Source organism: Rhinatrema bivittatum, chromosome 7, assembly GCF_901001135.1.
Source record: "Rhinatrema bivittatum chromosome 7, aRhiBiv1.1, whole genome shotgun sequence".
Lineage (NCBI taxonomy): Eukaryota > Metazoa > Chordata > Amphibia > Gymnophiona > Rhinatrematidae > Rhinatrema > Rhinatrema bivittatum.
The window spans coordinates 97,670,218-97,693,920 of record NC_042621.1 but is presented as its reverse complement, the minus strand read 5'-3'; the positions used below and the strand labels follow the sequence as shown (position 1 = coordinate 97,693,920).

The following is a 23,703-nucleotide window of genomic DNA, read 5'->3' as shown; positions in this document are numbered from 1 at the left end:
TCCTTAATCCCCCCCCCCGACTTACCACAACTCCCTGGTGATGGAGCGAGGAGTGAGGACGCCATTTCTGCAATCCTTGGCGAGAAGCATGTGACATCGGCGGCACGTCGAGTGACGCGGCGCCACGTGATTCCCGGCGAGTTTGCGCCGGACGGCTCGTTCGGCCCAAAAAGAACTTTTGGCCAGCTTGGGGGGGTCAGGAGGCCCCCCCAAGCTGGCCAAAAGTTCTTTTTGGGCCGAACGAGCCGTCCGGCGCGAACGAGCCGGGAATCACGTGACGCCGGCGTCACTCGACGTGCCGCCGATGTCACATGCTTCTCGCCAAGGATTGCAGAAATGGCGTCTTCACTCCTCGCTCCATCACCAGGGAGTTGTGGTAAGTCGGGGGGGGGATTAAGGAGGGTGAGGGGGTTTATATTTTTATTTTGGCTCAACAATCGCGATTTCCCACATATCGAACATATCTATGTTCGATATGTGGGAAATCCGATCGTTTATGTCGAATCAATTTTTTAAGTAAAAAAAAAATATGAGTTGCGTTTTACTAATGCGGTCAATCCGAATGCACACCCCTACCCAGCATCCTGTTTCCAACAGTGGCCAATCCAGGCTTACAAGTACCTGGCAAGTACCCAAAAACTAAGTCTATTCCATGTTACTGATGCTAATAATAGCACTGGTTATTCTCTAAGTCAACTTGCATATAGTTTTGACTACAAACCAACCACAAAAGAGCTTATAGGTAGCTCTGCTTGTATTGGACTAATTGCATATCTTCAGCACTGCTGTTGGTGTGCATCTCCTTTTCCCATGGTACTGAATAGCTCTGCTGGCGAGATGCCATGGGGGGGGGGGGGGGGGGGGAAGAATCCCCAGTCAGCTGTAAACAAATGCCCAATTACTCATTTCAGTGCAAGTTAAAGGAAGCATATATAGATAGAGAAATACTGAAAACTGACCATGGAAACTCTAAATGTCTAAGTCCTGCACCAGTAAACTTTTATAAAGCCTGTCACAGCAGATTACAGGGTGTGTGTACTTGCAGAGTGTGGAATTTGAAACTGTCAGCAAAATAGCCTTTCAGAGTTATGGGTTCATTAGGACAGAATACCTACATATAGAGAGTACAAAACTACCAAATTTAGCAGCCAGTAGCACTTAGAAAGACTTCCAACCTGTTGTACAGAAGAGCCTGAATGGTGCTGCACCCAATACCTCTGTAGCCTGCTATATTGAAAAGCCTCATAAGAACATAAGAAGTTGCCATACTGGGTCAGACTAAGGGTTCATCAGGCCCAGCATCCTGTCTCCAACAGTGGCCAATCCAGGTTACAAGTACCTGGCATGTACCAAACATTAAATAGATCTCATGCTACTAATGCCAGTAATAGCAGGGGCCATTCCCTAAGTCAGCTTGATTAATAGCAGTTTATGGATGTCTTCTCCAGGAACTTATCCAAATCTTTTTTAAACCCAGCCACACTAAATATCCTAACCACATCCTCTGGCAACAAACTCCAGAGCTTAATTGTGCATTGAGTGAGAAAGAATGTTCCTCTGATTTGTTTTTAATGTGCTATTTGCTAGCTTCACGGAGTTCCCCCTAGTCCTTCTTTTATCTGAAAGAGTAAATAACTGATTCACATCTACCCATTCTAGACCTCTCATGATTTTAAAGACCTCTATCATATCCCCACTCGGTTGTCTCTTCTCCAAGCTGAACAGCCCTAGCCTTTCCTGATAAGGGAGCCATTCCATCCCTTTATCATTTTGGTTGCCTTTCACTGTACCTTCTTCAATACAAATATATCTTTTTTAAGATGTGTCAACCAGAATTGTACACAGTCTTCAAGGTACAGTTTCATCATGGAGTGATATAGAGGCATTCTGACATTCTCTGTTTTATTCACCATTCCTTTCTTAATAATTCTTAACATTAATTTTGCTTTTTTAACTGCCGCAGCACACTGAGCCAACGATTTTAAAGTATTATCCACTATGACACCTAGATCTTTTTCCTGGGTTGTAGCTCCTAATATGGAACCTATCATCATGTAACTACATCAAGGATTATATTTTTACCTATATGCATCGCCTTTCACTTGTCCACATTAAATTTCATCTGCCATTTAGATGCCCAGTCTTCTGGTCTCGCAAGGTCCTCCTGCAATTTATCACAATCCACATGTGATTTAACTACTCTGAATAATTTTGTGTCACCTGCAAATCTGATCACCTCTCTCATCTGTGCTGTGCCCTAAGATATCAGCAACCCACTGCATACAACAGCCCTGCTTGGGCTCTCCTCTATAGTGTCCTCAGCCTGCTGCCTATCCCGTGCTTCCAAAATACCTATTGCCTGCTGTGTCCTTATCCAATCAGGAATCTGGTTTATATTAGATATAAACTAGAATGCATCAGGTAGCTAAGTGAAGAAAGACATTTTGATTCTACTTGAAGAATTGATTTATGTCCAAATTTGTTCCTATAATATTGTGACTGAATCTCAACTTGTGTGTCCTGGTTTGTCAAAATTCAATCCAGTTTTCAAGCAGTATATGCAATTTTTGGCCTGCCTCCTCTTTTTCAGCATAGGCTGATCCAGTTTCAGTTATATCCAACTGCATTCATGGATATAAAATCCTGATATTCTTATGAAAATCAATAGAGAAAGAAGAACTGCAAACAGATATACGTAGTGTGGCAAAGCCAGGACTGGATCAAGCTGTCCTGAAAACATGAAGCCAGCTGGCATTCTTACTAGTTGAGTGGAGGTAATGGTGCCTCTGGACTTTAGCAGCTGCAGACTTGTCAGACATTGCAGACTGAATCAAGAAGATAGACATTGTACAAAATGTAATGTTGATGATGCTTCTTTTGATATGGAGCTATCAGTCCAATCAGAAATTATGTTTAAAAATAAGACGACAAATGCCTGGTAAATATTTTGGAAATAGAATTCCCCTATGTGTTTTCTATATTAATGAATGAAGGAACAGTATGGCCCTTGTCATAGCAAAGGCGCTGATCACATTGCACTGGAAGTCAGATGCAGCACCATGCAAGAGGCAATGGGAAGATAAACTTGCACACAGGAAGTAAGCTTACTCTAAGGCAAAGGATTCATTGAAGGCATTTATAAAAATGTCACCACACATGGAGTAGGGAGGAATTGAATTCTAAGTCACACAGATATAGTATGTGAGAATATCACGTGTAGATAGTAATGACGTATCAGAACAGGCTGTTCTGTGGCACATGATTTTAACTCTGGGCTGTGACTTTAGATCACGGGCATACCTGGGAACTTTCCAGATTTGACCAGAGATTCCAGGGTTTGAGCTCTTTCTCCTGGTCTCCTGGAGAGAATCCAGGATCTCCGGATCCTAGAAATTACTTTTACATCTCTCAGCCAAACTGCCTCTTTCCCCATCTGGGCTGAGAAGTTGACAGGCGCTAGGCCAGAGTGGCAGGAGGGAGGAGCACGTTCTGCTACTAATTCTCTGCCTCTCCCCCCGATTGGTTCATTCTCATAGCCAAAACCAATCAGCAACCAGAAGCAGGGAAGCACTGTCTTCCTCTCCAGTCCTGAAGGGATCTCGGTAAAAGGAGAGGGCAGAAGAAAGTGTGCATGTGTGAGTGATCCGACAACACCTAAAGATATTTTATTTTCTTGGTCGCACCATTATATTCTCTTTTGAAACGTGAAAAGCCATGGGATGTGGACTCACCTGTTTGCTGTTTCTTTTTTTTTTTTTGGCCAGAACTGGAGAAGGCAATAACGAAGAGGAGAGGGAGAGCTGAATTGGGGAAGATGGGACTAAGGGGGAGGGGGGAAAAGGTGGAGGAATGGAAAGGAGGAAGAGAAAGAGGAGAGAATGAGGACCAGGGATAGCAGGAGATGGAGAAGGACAAGATCCAGAGTTGGAGGAGGAATCCAGGGTGATACGGCAGAAGGAAGAAGAGGAGGACTAGAGACAAGAGTGTGGGAGAAAGAGGAGGAAGAACAGTGAAATCGGAGCATGTGCGTGTTGGGGGGGGGGGGGGGGACAGGTGCTTGGAGTTTGGCCCTTTTAGTGGCTTGAAAGTTTGAATTTTTAAATGCTGGGGCAGGGGAGGCAGGGATCAGGGTTCCCATAGAGGTCTGGTGTCAGTAAAACTGTTTCTAAGAAGCCGGTAGCCCTTCCCCTCCCATGGGAGCCCTGCCTCTGCATCTGCGTCCTGAGGTGCGAGGATGAGGGAATGGCAGGGGGCTGCCTTTCTGATGCACTCTCTCCCAGCTAATTCCCCCATCTCCCCCACACTCTGTTGGAAAGGAAACTGTACTGGTTATTTTATTTTTGTTGTTTGTTGCTGTAATAATGAAATAGGTTTATTAATCCATGGTTTTATTATTTTTTTTGTTATTTTATTCTTTTATTAATTTGTCATGCAGTGTTTGTATGTAGCTGTAGCGAGCATTAGAGACAGGACTTACTACGTATTGTCCATTATGTTATGTGAGTGATTTATGACTATTTATGACTGGTTTTTTTGCGTATTATATTTTGCGACTGTATTACTGTAAACCACCTAGAAATGTTGGTAGGTGGTATACAAATTTAAAATGATAAATAAATAAATAAATAATGCTCATGAAATGAAACTCCTTGGGGGACAACTCAGGACCAGCATCAGGAAATATTTCTTCACAGAGAGGGAGGTGGATGCCTGGAATGCCCTTATGGAACAGGTGGTGAGGATGGAAATAGTAAATGAATTCAAAAGGACATGGGACAGACACTATGACGCCTAAAGACTAGAGGTTGGAAATGAAGAAAAGGGGGCATGGGGGTAACCTGCATGGAGCGGCAGCTGCTACCCCTAACAGAAGGCACGGGGATTACTACCCTTAACCAATTAGCCTCGATGCTTTTGACGCAACTGCAACATCGCTCTCCACTTCAACGGTGAGAGAAAAAGGGAAATTGGATTCAGATGACAGCCAGTGCTTGGCCACGACTTTTACGGCCTGGGGTACTGATACACAGACATCAGGGGACTGCTTCTACGGCCAAGTCCAAAAGCAAAGCACATTCAAGCAGCAGTGTCTGCATCATCAAGAAGGCTTCTCACCCTGTAAAAATGTTGCTAGCAGTCATTTTGTTATGGGATTGACAGTTGCTTGGTTTTGGTTGTAAATATTGCTACCCTTAACATAAGGCTTGGGGGTAACCTGCACGGAGCGGCAGACTGAATGGATGGACCATTTGATATTTTTCTGCTGTCATTGCTATGTTTCTATCTCTCTACTTCTCTCCCCTTTAATCCATCTCCTCTCTCTTTTCCCTTCTTTTACTCCCTCTTCTCTCAACCTTCTCATCTCTTTCCTCTCAATCACAATGCCCTTTCCTCCTCTCCTCTCCCTAACATTGCCTTTCCCCCTCTCCCTAGTACTCCCTTTCCCTCCTCCCCCTCTCCTTCCCCTTCCTTTCTTTCATCCATGACTTCCCCTGCCCTCCTCTCCTCACATTCTCTTCCCTTCCTCTCATACCCCTCCCCATTCACTCCCTTCCTCATCCCTTTCTCTTCTGCCTTCTCACCACTTCCCCTTCCAATCTCCTTTCATTCCCCTCCCATTCCATGCCCTCTCCTCCTCTTCTTTCTAATCGCCCTTCCCCCCCCCCCTCCTCTCCCCCCGCGCAGTGCATCACCAGCATTCCGGCCTTCGCAGCACCACTGCATTGGGTGTCCTCTTCCGCTGACAGGGGCTGGGGAAACCTGCCAGCGCTCTGGCCTTCACCAAGCCACCGTGCAGAACGTCCAGCTTTCACTGGGCTGCTGTGCAGGACTTTTGTCTTCTGCTGGCGTGGACTGGAAACCCTACCAATACCGATGCCTTCACGGCTAACAAAAAGTAAACCTTGCTCTGTCGGCCAATTTGGCTGCGGGCTAGAAAATGTTGCTCCATGGGGTGGATGTGGCCTGTGGGTCATAATTGGGGGATCACTGCTTTAGGTAATGTAACTGAAAGCAAATGAGTAAACGAAATCTGGTGGAACTACTTTTCAAAGAATGGAGAACTCTTTTTTTTTTTTTTTTCCATTCCCTGCCTTGACAGCTGAGTCAGCTCCCAACACAAATTCAAGATTTATTTATTTATTTATTTATTGTTTTTGTTATACCGAGTTTCATGATAGGCATCACATCAACCCGGTTTACAAATAACAAGGAGTGTAAAGCATAACGTAACGTAAAAAACAATATTTTCAATAAGAACCTTGAACTTTAAATACAGTGAATCAGAAAAAGGGAGAGGGAAAGTTACAAAAAACAAGGAAAATAAACTTGGGATGGAAGGGGAGAAATTGAACAGCACAATATTTACATTTCAGCCTATTGATACATTAGAATAGCAAGTGAAAAAATAAGACTATGAAACGGTACATAGGTAATCAAATGAATAAATATGACAGTTGTGAATGGTAATAGTATGATAAATATTCAGCAGGAATTAGTGAGAGAGGGTTTGAGGTTGGTTGATTCGTGTTTACATTCCATTATTGCATACGAGTTAGTGCTAGTGAGAGGAGGTTTTATTCAAGGCTTGGAAATGCTTTTTTGAAAAGCCAAGTTTTTAGTCTTTTCCTAAATGTTAAAGAGCATGGCTCTTGTCTCAAATCAGGTGGGATCGAGTTCCAGAGAGCTGGACCTGCTGATGAGAAGGCTCTGAGACTCAAGGATTTATGTTGGTAGGTTTTGGCCTTTGGAATTTGGAGTGACTCTTTGTAGTGCTCCCTGATAGGCCTGGCGGAGGTGAATTTTTTAAGTGGTATTTGTAGGTCAAGTTGCGTGTGTTGGTTGATAGTTTTGTATATGATGTTAATGGTTTTGTACATGATTCTATAGTGGATCGGAAGCCAATGGAGGTTTTTGAGAATAGGTGAAATGTGGTCAATTTTCCTGGAATTTGTAAGGACTCTGGCTGCAGAGTTCTGAACCATTTGTAAAGGTTTGGTGTAAGAAGCTGGGAGGCCTAATAGTAATGAGTTGCAATAATCTAGTTTGGAAAAGATTATTGCTTGCAAGATTGTTCTGAAGTCCTGAGTGTGAAACAGCGGTTTTATTCTTTTCAGGATATGTAATTTGTAGAAGCAATCTTTGGTGGTTTGGTTAATGAATGTTTTGAGGTTGAGACGATTGTCTAGGATGGCTCCTAAGTCTCTTACGTGGGTTGTTTGAAGGAGTGTGGGTGGTTTAGGAAGTGTGTTATTGTTTTCCGGTGATATGAGCAGGAATTCTGTTTTCGAAGCATTGAGTACAAGGTTTAGACTGTTGAGGAGAAGTTTAATTTCTAATAGGCAACTGTCCCAGTATTCCATTGTTTTTGAGATTGATTCTTTTATAGGGATTACGATCTGTACGTCGTCTGCAAAAAGGAAATGTTTCAGGCTTAATTTTGTTAGTAGTTGGCAGAGTGGTAGCAGGTAGACATTGAAAAGGGTGGGTGAAAGTGATGATCCTTGCGGCACTCCTCTATTAGAAGGGTGGTATTGGGATTCTTTATTATGAATTTTGACTCTGTATCCTCTGTTTTCTAGAAATGTTTTGAACCAGTTTAGTGTGGCACCTGTTAAACCAATGTTTGAGGAGCCGATCTATAACACAATTCAGACTGGGCCAGGACTACAGGTGACATGGGGAGGATTTCAAGGATAGCAACCAACATGCATGAACATATATTCTGTACAAAAATAACCTGTGAAAGTCATTACAGTACAGCGCCGTATAAAACAAACGTGCTGGCATTCATTGCAGATAAATGAGTCCTCTCGCTATAAAACTGAAAGTGTTTTGGAGGGATCCTGCTCTCTAGAGTCAGTCGGAGGTCAGTGAGTTCTGTGTTTGCAGAGCTGTCGCACTGTGTAAGCCTCCTTCCTTTAAGGAGGGGATGGAGGGAGATTTGGTCAGTGTCATATAAAGGTTGAGTGATGTAATGGTGTAGACAGTGTTGGATGCAGTAGGAGGGTCATTCCCCTCAAAGGGTACGGTTGTAGGGAGTCTATATACCATGCTTACACGGGCATCTTGGGAGGAGTTTGAGGAGTTAAGTAGTTGAGAGAAGAGCGCCAGAGAAACAAGTTGATTGAAACCACAGTCAGCTATAAGATTACTGACAGCCATCCAGAGAGAAAGAGACCTTGAGACCAAGGGATGGAAATCCTTGCTGGGGAAGCTCTAGGTAAAGAGCATTTTGAAGATTTTGCTCTCGCAGAAGACTGCAGCCCCGAAGGCCTTGGGGTTGAAGCTGGGGGGTTTTCTACCCTGTTTGTTTTCCAAAGAAGCTACTTGAAGACAGAGGTGCTGTTTGCATTGAATTGCTTGGACTGTATCCAGTTAATTTCTTCTAAAGAGTTGTGCTTGAAGATTTGGAATCTTTTATTGGATATACAATAAACTTCTATATTTAGTTTGGACTCAATCTTGAGTGTGGACATTGGATTTGATTTATGCTGGTCAGTGTCCCTGGGCCTTCCAGAGAGTGTCTGGTCCCCTACTGGCGATCCCTGGAGGACTGGTGTCTGTTCCTGGGGCTGTAGCAAGGTTGATCCCTACCTCTGCAGTTGATTAATCACCATTTGTTATTACAGTAAATCAAGGCAATTTACTATACAAAAGAGAGAAAAGCATAAAACTAAAATAACGGCTAATGGTAACTAAAAAATTAACAATCATAAAGCCATGAAATATAAAATATAAAACATAGTAATAGTAAATGCAGAAATACATAATAAAAATTGACATAAAACTAAAGAGAAATTATAAAAGAAAAGAAATAGAATGTACAATGGTAAAACAATGAAACATAAAAGTCAATAGTTAAAGAGACCCTTTGAACAATTATCCAAATAAAAAACTTTAGAGTAATTTCCTAAATTTCAAGAGCTCATTATCAAGCCATAGGCTTAAAGGAAGAGTGTTCCAAAAACTAGGAACTAAATACATAAAACAATTTTCTCTAGTTGATTCTAAACAGATTTTTTTTGGCGAAGGAGCTATAAGTAATTCTTGCTGAATAGAATGAAGAGTTCTATTAGGACAATATGGCTTGTGTTACACTTGGTGGTCCATGGGCTCGCCCTGCAAATTGTCACACTCACCCTTCTGGCCAGGCCATCCCTGTGGGCATCCGATGCAGCACAGCTCCTCCTGGACTCTTTGTAGCTCCAACACCCCACAAGGCCGGAAGCTGCTAACTCCAGCTGAACATGCTTCCCCTAAGATAAGCGTGTGCGTGACATCATCATATTTAAAAGGCATGTGGCGTAAAAAACCCCACAATGCCTCCTGATGACCTCAATTGCTCAGGCCTATACAAGGCCCTTGCTGTCTCTTCGTCTTTGCCTCAGCAATAGGTCCCTCTACTCCCGAGTAGAACGTGTTGCATCCAGCATCCTTGTCTTCAGTTCTTCAACCAGCATCCTTATCCCCTCCTCATTGCCCTGCTTGTCTGTCTTGTCAGGTTTACACCAGCCTTTTTCCTATTGATCTCCTCCTCACCTGCTTTACCTGCCTCTCCATCCCTCCTCTCCTCTGGATGGATACCTGGTTTGACCTCGGCCTGATATTGGATTCCTCTGACCACTGCCAGCCTCTACCACTGCTGAACCTTGGACTTGCCCGACTGCTGCCTGCCTGTGACCTAAGCTACCTATGGACCTCCACCTCCACCACCAGCAGAGACCTCATCTAATTCCTGCTGGCCCCAGCAGCCAAAGGCTCAACCCAAGGGAACGAGTGCTGGTAAAGGCGAAGTTCCCGCTGGGTCTCTGCATCACCTGGATCCACCTGCTGACAGTGGGAACCTGCAGGGCTCCTCCCTGAAGGTAGCACCAAGCCCGCCTCAGTCCAAGGGTCCTCAGACACAACAGCTTGATAAGCTTTATGTACCATGTCTATAGGCTTTATATGTTAAGCAATTTTAGAAGTAATGCGAGCAGAAATTGGCAACCAATGAAGATCTATGAGGAGCGGTGTAATGTGATCATATTTCTTTTTACAGAAAATAACTTTTGCTGCAGTGTTTTGAACAAGCTGAAGTCTGCACAAAGCAGAATTAGTGAGACCATGGAAAAGTGCGTTGTACTAGTCAAGTTAACCGAGGACTAAAGCATGTACAATGGTTTTAAAATTGTTAGAGTCCAAGAAAAGGATGTAATCTATGAATAAAACAAAGATAAAAATAGAAGGATTGATTCAAATGAGAAATATGTGATGTAAATTTTAAATCTCTGTGCAGCATAACACCTAAAGTTGTGGAAACTTCCTTGATCGGGATTAAAATTCCATCCATAACTGGGGAAGGTGGTGAGTTGAAATGGCTTTTATCCAAAACCACACAGATTCAAATTTGCTAGAATTAACTTTAAACTTGATGTTTTTTAACTTGTGAGCAATTTCCATGAGACAATTATTAAAACCAGCTGGATCAGGGGCTTTTAAATCAATGGAGACAACCACCTGAATATCATCAGCGTGTGTATATATATATATATACAGATAAACCAGGCTTTGAATTAAAGTATCAAGCCAAGCACGATAAAGATTAGAAGATTGGAAATTGGTCTATAATTAGATGAGAGATCAGGGTGTTTTTTTTAGCACAGGCCGGATTTTGGCTGATTTACAGTAAGTAAAGGAGGAAGGTATCTAGTTTCAAGGCTAGTGTTGATGATATTCAATAACGGTGGAAGAAGATTAAGAAGGGATTGAAAATGAAGCTGAGTGGAACTGGATTAAAAATAGTAGAAGAGACATCAGTGTTTATGAAAATTAGCTGCAAGCTTGCTTGTGGGATTTTGTTAAAAGAAGATAGCTTGCTGGTAGGAATAAGTGAATCATCAGATTCACTTATTCCTACCAGCAAGCTATCTTCAGCTTTCAGGGAATGAGAATGGCAGTCTGCCCTATCCTGAGGTCCTGAAATTTCAGAAATGAAATGAAACAATTTTCTTGGTCTATTTGTTGCTTTGTGAAGAATATTTTTATAGTGTTTGCACTTAGAAATTTTGATGGCATGTAGATATTTATTTATTTATTTGTGAGTTTTTCTATACCGATAGTGTTTAATATTGCATTTAAGCTTATATTCAATGTCAGACGTTTTAAGATTTCTCCATTTACTTTCTAGATGTCGATTTCGAGTTTTAAGGTCTTTAAGGCCTTGATGTTACCATGACGTATCAGAATTGGATGACAGAACAGAAGCAAGATAGACCAGTCGCCTTAGCTTGAAGATATTTATTTGCACATATATTTAAATTAAAATAGAGCCCAGCTCTGGCCAAGTTTCGCACAGTAGCTGTGTCAAGGGCTTTTTAAAAAAATAAAAACGTTGGTATAAATCAATTTTGCTAGGTGAGAGTTCTGATCTCTTGAAAAAATTAGACCAAATATGATACCGGAAAGATCAAACTCCAAATGGTGTGCTGTGTATAACAGTACTATTCCAAAGTTGCACTATCGCTTCATTTTAATGCATCAAAGAAAAACAAACTTTACATTTTCTGGTCTGCTTTGTGGGACCCTCCCTTTATCAGAATTGGATTGCATCTTAATAACCTTGAATGGGGGGAGAGTGTCAAGAGTCTGTTGACAGTTCACAGTTCCATGTTGAGATCTGAGTGTCAAGGGTTAAATCAGAAAAATCTGTTAGAAGATTTATTTGTTGAGCTAAATCATCTGGAGTTAGGTTTTTGGTTCTCCTGATGAGTCTTTTATTAGAAGCAGTAGAAAAGGACATTTTTAGATTAAGAAAAAAAGTAATTGAAGTTTGAGTTATGGTGTTAGGTAGTATTTGAACTTGTTCAGTACTGAAAATCAGATCAATAGGGTGACCATTGTTATGGGTGGATGATGACTCATTGTTTATCTTTGCACAGGTGCAGTTAAGCCGCGGAACATCCCTCCTCCAGCCTGCGCTTCCAGACGTTTGTAGGGTGTCCAAGTATCCTGCTTTATACAAGATAGGCTTGGGTTTATTTGTTTCGGGGTTTTTTAAGAAACTTCCCTGTGTTCTGCTTAAACAAAAACAAGACACATAGAATTATCTTGTTTCTCAATGCAGTGAAAAAGAAAGCTTCTCTGAATTTCATACATGACACACACAGAATTTTATAAAGGCAGTGCCGATATAGAGTGTACAATGCACCATCCTCCTACTCTTTTCCCCCTCTCTATTTCATCTTCCCATCTGCTCTCTCTCCCTCTTATTCCCTTCCAGGTTCCTCTCCATCGTGCCCCTCCTACTCCCCCTCACAGGTTCTTCTCCGCCTACGTCTCCCATTTTATTCTATCTCTATCTGACTGCCTCCTCTCCTCCCCTCCTCCCCCAACCGCACGCACAAAGCAGGTTCCTCATTTCCTGCTCCTCTCCTTTAAGTATCTCTCCATTTCCCATTCCCTTTAAAATTCATCTCCATCTCCTTCCGTGAGATTTTCCTATCTCTAGCTTCTCACCCCTCAAAGGGTTCCCCCTTCATCTCCTCCTCCCTCGTTTATGGCCTCTTCCTCGCCCCATGTCCTTTACTTCTCCCTTCCTTTCCCATAGGCTCTTCTCCATCTCTCCAGGTCTCCTCTCTTTCTGCTTCCTCTCTCTCATTCTCCCGCCTCCTCTCATTCAGATTCCTCTCCGTTTCTCCGGGGCATAACACTACGGGCAAAGTAGTGGCAGGCTAACTGGGCAGGGGCTCTCTACCTCCATGGTGCTTACTTCCTTTTGTAATCAGGAAGCAGAGGAGGGGGAGGACCGGGAGTGAGAGGTTACTGCTGACAACATGTCATCAGTACCAGGGAGGAGACGAGGCAGAGGAACTTCAGCTTCTTAAATCTGGTAAGGTTTGGCAGCCACCCTACATGTTAATAATGTCACAGTGGTGTCATGCCCTAGGCTCCATATGTCACACTTCTTGAACCTTTTTGAGACTTTTTCCGTGGAGACTCAACACGGCACGCTGTGTAGACAAGGATATCTGGAAGCAGCGTGAGTCCAGAGGGAACTTATAGCAGCTGAAGCCTCGATGGGTTTATCAAAGAAATAACTACAGACAATTCATCATTCGCATACAACTGGTTTTATTGAAAAAAAAAATCACCTCATGTATGTGAGTTCAGTCTCATAACAAAATATTTCTGATGGTTTTTAACAACATGCAGCAATAGTTTTTATATAATACTTTTTATGCAACACTGTAAATAATTTTGTTTCAAGCGTTTTAGTATATTTTATTTTATCTTTTCAATTGGGATATCATTTTAATCATATGGTTATTTATTTATATTTTTATTTCTTATGCACACTTTTTCAGACCATCAGAAATATTTTGTTATGAGACTGAACTCACATACATTATAAGATTTAGTACATACAGGTAAAATCAGTTAATAATGTTCATCTTTTCTTTTTTCTGCTTTATATTGTCCCACTTATCTCTTCAGCTGTATGTGACTTTAAAAAGCTTTTCTTCACTCTATACGTTACCATTATACATGTATTAGTGAATCAGTATGATTTCAAATTATGATTTTATATGTCCTGTATTGTTGAGTAATGTATGTTATTTGTGTATTTTAGCCCCTGAGGCAGCCCCAATGTGGGGGCGAAACTCGGCCTGAGTCGGACTTATCTTAAAAAGAATACGTCTCCATAAATAAAGTTTCTAATCGGACATTCCTTGGCTTCTAATCCACTTTGTTGCCCTCACGGCTTTTTTTTTTAGATAGCCTGCCCTCCTGCTTTGTTGGTCCTTGCTTTGTGCAGTACACACATTGCATACCGCGCCTCCTCACATCTTCTTTCAGTCTTTCCACCCTTCGTGGCTAACCCAGGCAGAATGACATGGAGAGAGCATGCACTCGGCACTGGTTGTGACCACTTTGAATGGTGGGATCAGCAGCAGGGAGGGAGCTCTGTGGCAGTTACGAGAACTAACTGAGCAGACTGCCCAGACCACACTGTCTTCTCCCTTCTCTTGCACTTGATTATATAGGGGAAGCTGGTCCATCGTGACAGCTTCGTGACTGTCCTTGCTCACGCTCTCCCTTTATTTAAAATTTGAAGTGAGACTGGTGGGGGCTTTCAATGTTTTCCTGGTATTTCTTTTGACGATATGAGTCCTCTCCGTGTCCACACTGCTTGCTTTAAGGAGGCTGGTGTGCTACACAACATTTTTGTTAATGCGAGTGTGCGTTGGGCGCGCGAAAAGTTTGGGAAACACTTGCTCAAAGGACTGGCTCTGTTGCGACACCTGTGGAAACACATTGAGCAAAGATTTACTTTCTCCTGCAAATAGACAGACTTTGTTGGACCCACCCCCTGCCTACAGACTGAGCTCTTTATTCTCACTGTTTGAGTTTGCTAATGTACAAGGAGAAGCATCCGCACACAGAGGGGTTTAGCCAGCCCTTTCCAGTGTAGTATTTCAACTAGGTTGGTGCAATTCTCCAACTGTTCAACCTGTGACTCTTTAAGAACCCATAACCAGGGACAGGATTGGAACCCACCCATCAGAAACTGGTTACATTATTTTTGTTTCTTTTCAGCTCACTTTCTTCTTGCACTCACTGAACATTCTCCTTTCTCTGTCTTCTCCTCCCCAGTTTTTTTCTCTTCTTTCTTGTGCTTTCTCCCTTCTTCTGCTTTGTTCTGTGTCTCCTATCGCCACTTTTTTTATATGCATTCCAACACATAGACTTTTGGAAAGAATTACGTAAAAGAGATCCATATTTGTCTGGGTGCAAAACAGCTCTTCAAAGGAGAGAAAGTAAACTCAATTAGCTCAGTGCAATACAGTGGAAATATCTTGCATAAGTGCTCTCACAGGAAGAGTGCACGTGCGGGAGTGACATTCTTGTAGTCACAGCATTCTCTGAAACTCAGGATGTCCAATTTCTGTCCGTGTGCTACGGCAGTCAATGCCTCTCGTTGCCAAAATAACCTTCTAATGATGCTGACATCTATTCCCCTTTGTAGCTTTGTCCTAGCAGCAATTCTCTTCTGACACCCTGTTTCTGTCCCAGGGCTCTGCAGTGCCGGCTGCTACCTCATCCTTCCCTCTCTCACTCGGTCCTAGCACTGATCTCTGCAATTTAGCACAAAGTGTACATCTCCTCAGTTTTGCTTTTGAAATACCAGAATGGCAGATTGAGTGGACCCACAAACCTGAAAATCGGGATGTGACACTAGAACATCATAGGGCATTTTTTTTTTACCCAAAGTGCAGATTGTGACACGATACTTGAGCCCTGCCACGTTATGTCATCACTTTGAGACCTTATGAAGTACCAGAGCCACTATCAGAGGAGCTCCTTGGGAGACCTTGGGCTGATTTAATTATTTTCTTAGGTTTGATGGATTTTGGATATTGATTTGATTTTTAAGGTTTTTCTTAAATCAGTTTATAAATTGTGTGAGGGGTAGGGGGAGGTATAATCTCTGGAGGAAGAAAAGAGTTATTAACCCTAAACTGATATGAAGTATTAATTTTAGATTAGGTTATTTGGTTATGTATGGTTTTATATTGTGCTGGTTTTTATTGTTTCTCTATGGATAAGCAGGGCAAATACAGCCACACAAGTGCATAACATACCAGTGGCACCGACCAAGACTTGCTCTCTCACAGCTCAGAAAAACAGAAGTCTTTCCAAGCATGGGTGGGACTTCCCAGGCACCAGACCCATGCAAGCCTCCTCAGTCATTTTTCTTCCACTGATGCGAAAGGATGCTCATTACTCGCTCTCTTTACAATAAGAGCCTGAGCCAACTGATGACTTCCCAGGAGTCTTAAAATATATAAAAGCCTGAAAGAACAGCGCATAGTTCCTGTTCACAAGGCACTTCAGGACCTACAGACCAAGATATGATGTAGTCCCCTCTCAATAATACCAGTATCAAGAAAGATAGAGATCAAATACAAGGTTAAAAACTGTCCAGGCAATGACAGGGTAGAGCTATCTCATAATTCGTTAGTAGTAGAATTAGCACTCTGAAAGGCCAAAAATCTAAGATGTATGCCAATAATCCACCAAAAAAAGAGAGTGCACTCTTAGATAACGTAGGTAAGAAGATCTTTCTGTCTTCAATGCTACAGGCTAGGATATTGGCTCAAAAGTTCCAGATGATGCACTTGTATAACGTTCTACAAAAATAAAAGATGGTTCAGTTTCTCACTCAACTGACTTTCAAACACAATTTGAGACATATTCAAGATGGAGATGAATGTTCCAAGCATATTATAAAATGTATCTATGACAATTGTGATACATAGTCGAGATTGTCAGCTATCACCCTAGCCACTAGATGACTAGCTTGGTTAAAATATTCAGGTCTAAAAGAAGACATTCATGGCAAGCTGACTAGAGACAATTTATATGGAGATAAGGTTAAGGAAATTGTCAATCTCATAAAAGACCGTACCAACTTACAAACCTTAACCACAGACACCACAAATCCATTAACTTTACAAAGGAAATTTCAATCAAGGTCATATAAAAAATAATTCTATTATTCATATAAATGCTACATGCCTTATTTCTACCAAAGGCAGCATTTTCGACAACCTCAACCGCAACAGCAACTACAGCAAATACAAAGCAGGCTATGTACAAGAGAGACAGACCTCAACTGAAGTCTGTGCTACAGACAAATCAACAAGTGACACCCAGTTTTGACTATGAAATTCCATTATCAATAGATCAACTTCCAGTGAGGGGAAGACTAAAGTTTTACTATCAGCAATGGAACCTCATTACCATGGACTGTTGGGTTCTCAACATCATTCACAAAGAATAGTGCTTAAACTTCCAGACTCGTCCAGCTATGCTTCCCCACATCAGTTTGCAGGGGAACAGTTACCCATTTTAAAACAGGAGCTAACCTCTCCATTGTTGGCACATGCCCTAGGGCCTGTACCAATGATAGAGAGAAACAAGATACTTCCTAATTCCTAAGAAAGCAGGAGGCCTCCGTTCAGTTCTAGATTTATGGGAACTAAATAAATATCTAAAAAGGGAAAAGTGCAAAATGAACTCCCTTTCTATCATTCTCCCCCCTTGGAGGCGAATGATTGGTTAACCAGGCTGAGGACCCCACAATCTAATAAAGAACTCGTTGTCCACTCAGATGTTTTGCTCCAAAATTAGAACAGTTTACTGACAGAAGTAGGCAACAGAGTGAAAGTCCACAAAACACAAGGATCAGTTCAGAGATCTCCATTTAATATAACAATAAAATGTCACTATCCATGTCTTCAAGAAAAAAATCTTCCCCTCTGCTCACTCTCAAGCTGAATGCCCAGAAAGTTCCTTATCCACAGTCTGTTTTCTTTTAGCTTCAATTCAATTCTTCAGTACTCACAGAACATCCAGAACTACTACAAGATTCACTTTGTTTCTCTTCAGCAGTGAAACCCTCTGAGGTCTATGATAAGTCCCAGCCAGGCACAGTTTATCTCCCAGTCCTTGCCAGTTCCCACCATAGTTACAAATCCTTACCTAAATGCTTCCCACTTCAATTCACCACTTTAACATTAGAGATGTGTATCGTGTGATCGATCGTCTTAACGATCGATTTCGGCTGGGAGGGGGAGGGAATCGAATCGTTGCGGTTTTGTTTCTGTCGTGTAAATCGTAAATCGGGGAGGGCGGGAAAACCGGCACACTAAAACATCCCTAAAACCCACCCCGACCCTTTAAAATAAATCCCCCACCCTCCCGAAACCCCCCCCCCCCAAATGTCTTAAATTACCTGGGGTCCAGTGGGGGGGTCCCGTTGTGATCTTCCACTCTCGGGCCACGGGTGCGTTGATAGAAAAATGGCGCCAGCGCTACCTTTGCCCTGTCATATGACAGGGCAAAGGTAGCGCTGGCGCCATTTTGGTTCCTATCCCCCCGACGTCACGAGCGTAGGAGATCGCTCCCGGCCCCCTGCTGGACCCCCAGGGACTTTTGGCCAGCTTGGGGGGGCCTCCTGACCCCCACAAGACTTGCCAAAAGTCCAGCGGGGGTCCGGGAACGACCTCCTGCACTCGAATCGTGTTGCCGTACGGCCGGCGCCATTTTGCCGTTCGGCAATATGGCCATATTGCCGAACGGCAAAATGGCGCCGGCCGTACGGCAACACGATTCGAGTGCAGGAGGTCGTTCCCATTTATACTTTATGGTCTCGTTATTCTGTATTTGAGGGTCTGTCTGTGTTCTGCATGTGGGAGGGACCAAGGTGAGATATTTTGCTAGCATACAGTTTCTATCGTGCCGATACAGTAAAACGCGCAGGAGAGCAGGCGAGCGCCCGCTCTCCAGTAGCGCGCCTGCTCTCCAGACACACACCTAGGCCACTCTCCTGGGCGCACGATTCAGTAAACAAGAGCATGCAAATGAGGGCCTGCGGTAAAAAGGAGGTGCTAGGGACACTAGCGCGTCCCTAGCACCTCCTTATTGACAGAAGCAGCGGCTGTCAGCAGGTTTGACAACCGACGCTTAATTTTACCGGCGTCAGTTGTCAAACCCGCTGGCAGCCATGGTTCGGAAAATGGACACCAGCAAAATTGAGCATGCAACTTCCAACCCGCGGGCCGCGGGCAGATTTTTTTTTTTTTTGTAAGAATTTTTATTTTTTTTTATTTTTGGGGCCTCCGACTAAATATTGCTATGATAGTAAGTCGGAGGGTGTACAGAAAAGCAATTTTTACTGCTTTTCTGTACACTTTCCCGGTGCTGGCCGAAATTAACGCCTGCCAAAGGCAGGCGTTAATTTCTGAAAGTAAAATATGCGGCTTCACTGCACATTTTACTTTCTGAATGGCGCGGGAATAACTAATAGGCTCATCAACATGCATTTGCATGTTGTGGGCACTATTAGTTTCGGAGGGATTGGCCACACGTTTTCCACACGCTATTACCCCTTACTATATAAGGGGGAAAATAACGCGTTGAAAACGCGCATCCAAACGGGGGCTAACAGTGCGCTCGGCCTGAGCGCACTTTACTGTATCGGCCCATATGTAGAGATCTATAGCTGCCTGGCTAGTTCTCGTTTTCTAAAGGAGCAGTGTTGGTGTTTTAGGGCCTGGTGTAATATTTGCAGTTTTGCATTTCCATAGGTAGGGTTGTTACTGTTTGAGTGCTGCATTAGAATGGGAGGTTTACTATATTTTAACTGAAATTCAGTTTATTCATGGCTTTCTAAGAGCCAAGCCCACATCCAATGCACTTTACAATAGGCCAAATACCCTATGAATTCCAAGTGTCTTTTTGCAAGTTATTGTGGTTGGCACCACAGCAGTGCATGGAAATAAAATATATGTGTTATTGTTAGTTATATTTTTGTCCATATAAAATTTCCCTTTTGGGGTCAGGGAAGCAGTTAATAAAAAAAATTTTTAATGAAAAAATGAATGCATAATTCTAAATTTTGTGTTAGGGGAGCCTAACACTCCTGCACCGGTCCTAAGGGAGCAGGACAGACTCCTACGATTCACCCATCTACCACATCCCTAGGGGGTAGATGCTGGAGAAGGGTGGGAGGCCGGTCTTAAGGTTGCCAGGAGTACAGAAGGGTTGCCTGGTTCCTAGAAATATTATCACTGACACTCTAGCTGATAATCATCTGGGAACTCTGACCCCGGTCGCCCCTCTTCCCCAGTATTTGAAATCACCTAAAGGGCCGTATTCCCAGGCTCCTTCCCTCCCTTTGGCCCTCTCGGTGATATGAGCTGCGCCTTGGGGGAGGGGCACCATCTCATCCCTCGCCTCAGGTAGCTAATTGCCTTGAGCCGCCCAATTAAATCTACCCAAATTTGGGCATGGGTAGATGGCACAAGCTCAGAGAAGTCAGGATGGTGTTTTTAAACTGTGTCCATGACTCAGGCAAACTTTAAACTTTTGCAACCCCTACTTTTATTTTTATCTTACCAATTTCCGCATTTTATCATAGTCTCCTGGCATAAGGTTAATTGCTTCTACAGAGGTTTTCCTTAATGTCTCCCTTTGATGATTAGATTAAATTTGATTACATTGTGATCATTGCCACCAAGCGGCCCCATCACCCATTGCCTCTGGCACCAGATCCTGCCCCGCAGCGAGGGTTAGATCTCGAGTAGCGCCCCCGTCAGAAGGTTCCAGAACCAGCTGCTCCTTGAAGCAACTATTTATGGCGTCTAGAAACGTCACCCCCCCCTAACATGTCCCAATGAGAGGTAACTGAAATCTCCCATTATTATGTGGAGAAATTTGTTAGCTTTCCTAATTTCTACTAGCATTTCAGTGTCTGTCTCAGTGACCTGGCTACCCCCGCCACTACACTCTTCCCCATCCAAAGCAACACGTTTATACGTTGTGTTTCCTGCAGGACTTCTATCCTGTTTGACTCTACGCCATTCCTAACATAGAACACCGTCCATCCATCCATCAGTCTGACCTGTCCTGTCATTTTGATATAATTTGTACTCTGGTATCAGTGTCCCATTGGTTATCCTTCTCCCAGGGCCCTGAGATGCCTGCTATGTTTCCAGCTTCGTTCAATACCATGCATCCCAACTCCCCAAACTTATTTTCTAGACTTCTGGCGTTCACATACGATCATTATATTCAGAATCTGCCTAGCAGCTCAAATGGGTAGTTTGGAATCATTTATCATTTTTTGCTCTTTATGTACAAGCAGCTGAGCTTCGTCTGCTTTTATCCCAGTCCCTCTGTTGGGATGTCCTAACTTCCCCATTATGCCAGTATCCTTTGACGATATCTCACTTTGAAGCACGTGCTTCTGTGTGACTCTTTAAAATCTGCTCTAGCTCTTTTTTTAAACGTTAGTGTCAGAGGCTTGATTCCATCCTGGTTAGGGTGGAGCCTATTTTTTTTTTCTGAATAGGCTCCTCCTTCACCAAAATGTTGCCCTATTCCTAGCAAACCTGAGGCTCTCTTCCCTGCACCATGGAATTATCCTCCCTACAGACCTTCGCCTTGAATCCTGCCATAATACATTCAAAAAGAAACTAAAGACTTGGTTCTTCACACAAGCTTTCCCGGAGAACTAAGAACAGGATGAGCTAATACTATTTCAGTTTAGCCTTTGACCAAACTCACTTGTTGCCCATAGTCCTTGAAGAGCATCATTGAATCTTAATCAACCCCGATGGTTTACTGTAACCTCTCCTCTAATCTTTATGTTATCTGTTAAAAATGTTAAATGTATTTATAATATTTATAATGTTATTTAAATGTTAATTGTTATTTGTTATAATGTAAGCCGCCCACGTGGCGACAGTTTTTTTACTTCACTGTACACCGGTGTGATATGTATTTTATACAGGAACGTCGGTTTATAAAAACTAAAAATAAATAAATAAAATAAATCCTCTGCCTGCCTCTGGGGGTCCTTCCAGAACCCCTCTCCCACACTCTTCTATGTCCTAGGTATCCCCATGTACTACCATAGCAGGCTCCTCCCCCAGCATTATCCAAAATCCTGTCTTGGTGCTTTCTTTTCTTCCCATTTATTTTAGATAGAATAACATTACAGGTCTTTCCCGGTGCCGTGGAACCTGCAATTGATTTTCCTGTTAGGCACTGACGCTGGGCCACCCAGAAGAAAGATTCCCGGGGGAGCGCAGAATACAGACTTGCAGTAAAAGTGTTAGCATTTCTGCTTTCACTTGTGATGGACTTTAAAGGCTGTCCTCAGGCAGAGCAGTTTACCAACTACTGATAACACTCTGTGATACTGCACTAAAGACCTGATAGCTGGGAAGCCGAAGCTAGAGCTGCTCAAGCCTGGCACTAGTAACAGAAGTTAGTGATCAATGTAAAAGCGCGCAGCCTGCATTTACTTTTTGAAGCGGTGCAACGAAAGACACCTTGGCCGCGGTAATGATTATCTGGTATAGCCCAGCTGCAAAAAACGCCACTGCGCTCCTCCTCTGGTTCAGGGTAGAGTTACCACTCACAGTCTGTTCCAGGGCTTCCTAAACCTGTCTCAGGGTACCTCACAGCCAGTCGGGTTTTCAAAACACCCACCATGAATATTCATGAGTTAAATTTGCATACAGTTATCTCACGCACATTCACTGTGGATATCCTGAAAATCTGACGGGCTTGGAAAGCCCTGCTCTTATTTCCTACCCGACAAAGCAGGCACGTTTTGAAAATGAGTTGTAAAAAGTTAGTACAGATTCTGAAAAAGTTGAGTCATGTAAGGCAGACACAGCAGAGCTGTGCAGCAGAGGCTCTTGGCAGGGTGGTCAGGCTCAGTAAGACCTGTTTCTGCATTTTAGCTCCCAGAAGCTGAATGTTAAAAGTACTTACCAAGCCTCAGACCCTGGCTGAAACACCTTTCTTCTTTACTTCAGCCACAGGGAGGGATCACGTTCTCACCGCACGTAATCCAAGCACGAAGGGAGCTTCCCGGGGCTTAAATTCCAGAGCTCTGTCTGTTTCTCACAGCTACAGCACACAAAACCCAAGTAGGAGGAAATGCAAACACTGCGCTCAGCTCATGTGTACAGCATCCTGGTAGTGTCCTCCCTGCCCTCTGGATCTGTGTGTCTCTAACACAAATCACTACCCCTCCATAGATTCATGGCTCTTTCCTAGCTCTGTGTCTAGAGGAATGAGTGTGTGTATGTGTGTGTGTGTATGTGTGTGTGTGTGGTGAGCGCACAAATCCTCTCCTTGTGAAACATAGATGTCCGCAGAAAAAGATCACCTGGTGCACCCATTTTGCAAATTTGTGCCTACCTACTGTGCTCTCACAGTTCTTATTCAATCTGTTGCCTTCTCCTTCCTTTTGCTGTTAAGGCCCCTATGTGTCTGTCCCATGCATGCTTGAATTCAAGCATATATACTACATATATATATATATGTCTCCCTCTTTCCGAATCAGTATCTTACTTTCTTGAGTTTATAAGTGTGTCATTCTTCCTACGTATACCTCTTTGTCTCTCTCTCTCTCTCTCTAATTGAGAAAACTGTGTTGTCATGACAATTTGAACATCTGGCCAAAGTAATACATAGGGAAGGCAATTTTAAAAGCCATTCTGCAGGTAAAACAGTGCTTTATCCATGGAAATGGGCTTGAGAAACTTGCCATTTCCGTGTGCGGGTAAAAGTAGGTGTGTAGTGCTACTAAGTGCGCAACTTTACCTGTGATGAGAGCAGGTGTTCCTAGGGGCGAGGTTGAGGAGGAGCTTACACTCAGGCGCATAATTTTGAAATTTCAAAAACTTGTGTTTATTTTTTTCTCAGGAAAACTATCCACAAAAATGAGCAGGGTGTCAGTGTGTGTGGGTGCTTTTCCTGGGATAATTTCCCGTAATAAAAGTATGCGCATACTTTCGCTTTGAAAGTTGGTGCAAAATCCATGGGTAGAAAGTATCCGTGGGCTTCATACAGCTTGGGGAATTTTAAAAACTACCCTTTGAATTTCCCCCAGGAAAACAAACCCACAGAAATCTGCATCAGCTTTTTCTGTCATTTTCTCATGCAAAAAAAGATGCAGCTTTTTGAAACTGCAAACAATTTATTTAAAAATTCTGATGTTGCACCTATAGTGAAAGAAACCATTTTAAGCAGATTGCAAAGCATCAAACATAAAACAGTGGGAATCGACAACACTGTGGGGTAGATTTAAAAGAATGTGCAGGCACGTCCATGTGCGTGCGCTACCTGGTGCAC

General features: G+C 43.0%; 1 long non-coding RNA gene across 1 annotated transcript in view; it reads right to left on the bottom strand.

The window, feature by feature from the left end:
* Nucleotides 1-22,453, bottom strand: part of LOC115096267 — an 89,520-nt gene extending 67,067 nt beyond the window's left edge. The window contains exon 1 of the long non-coding RNA XR_003858011.1: nucleotides 22,336-22,453. This is a non-coding gene — a long non-coding RNA (uncharacterized LOC115096267). The remainder of the gene's footprint in view (nucleotides 1-22,335) is intronic.
* Nucleotides 22,454-23,703: the final 1,250 nt, after the last annotated feature.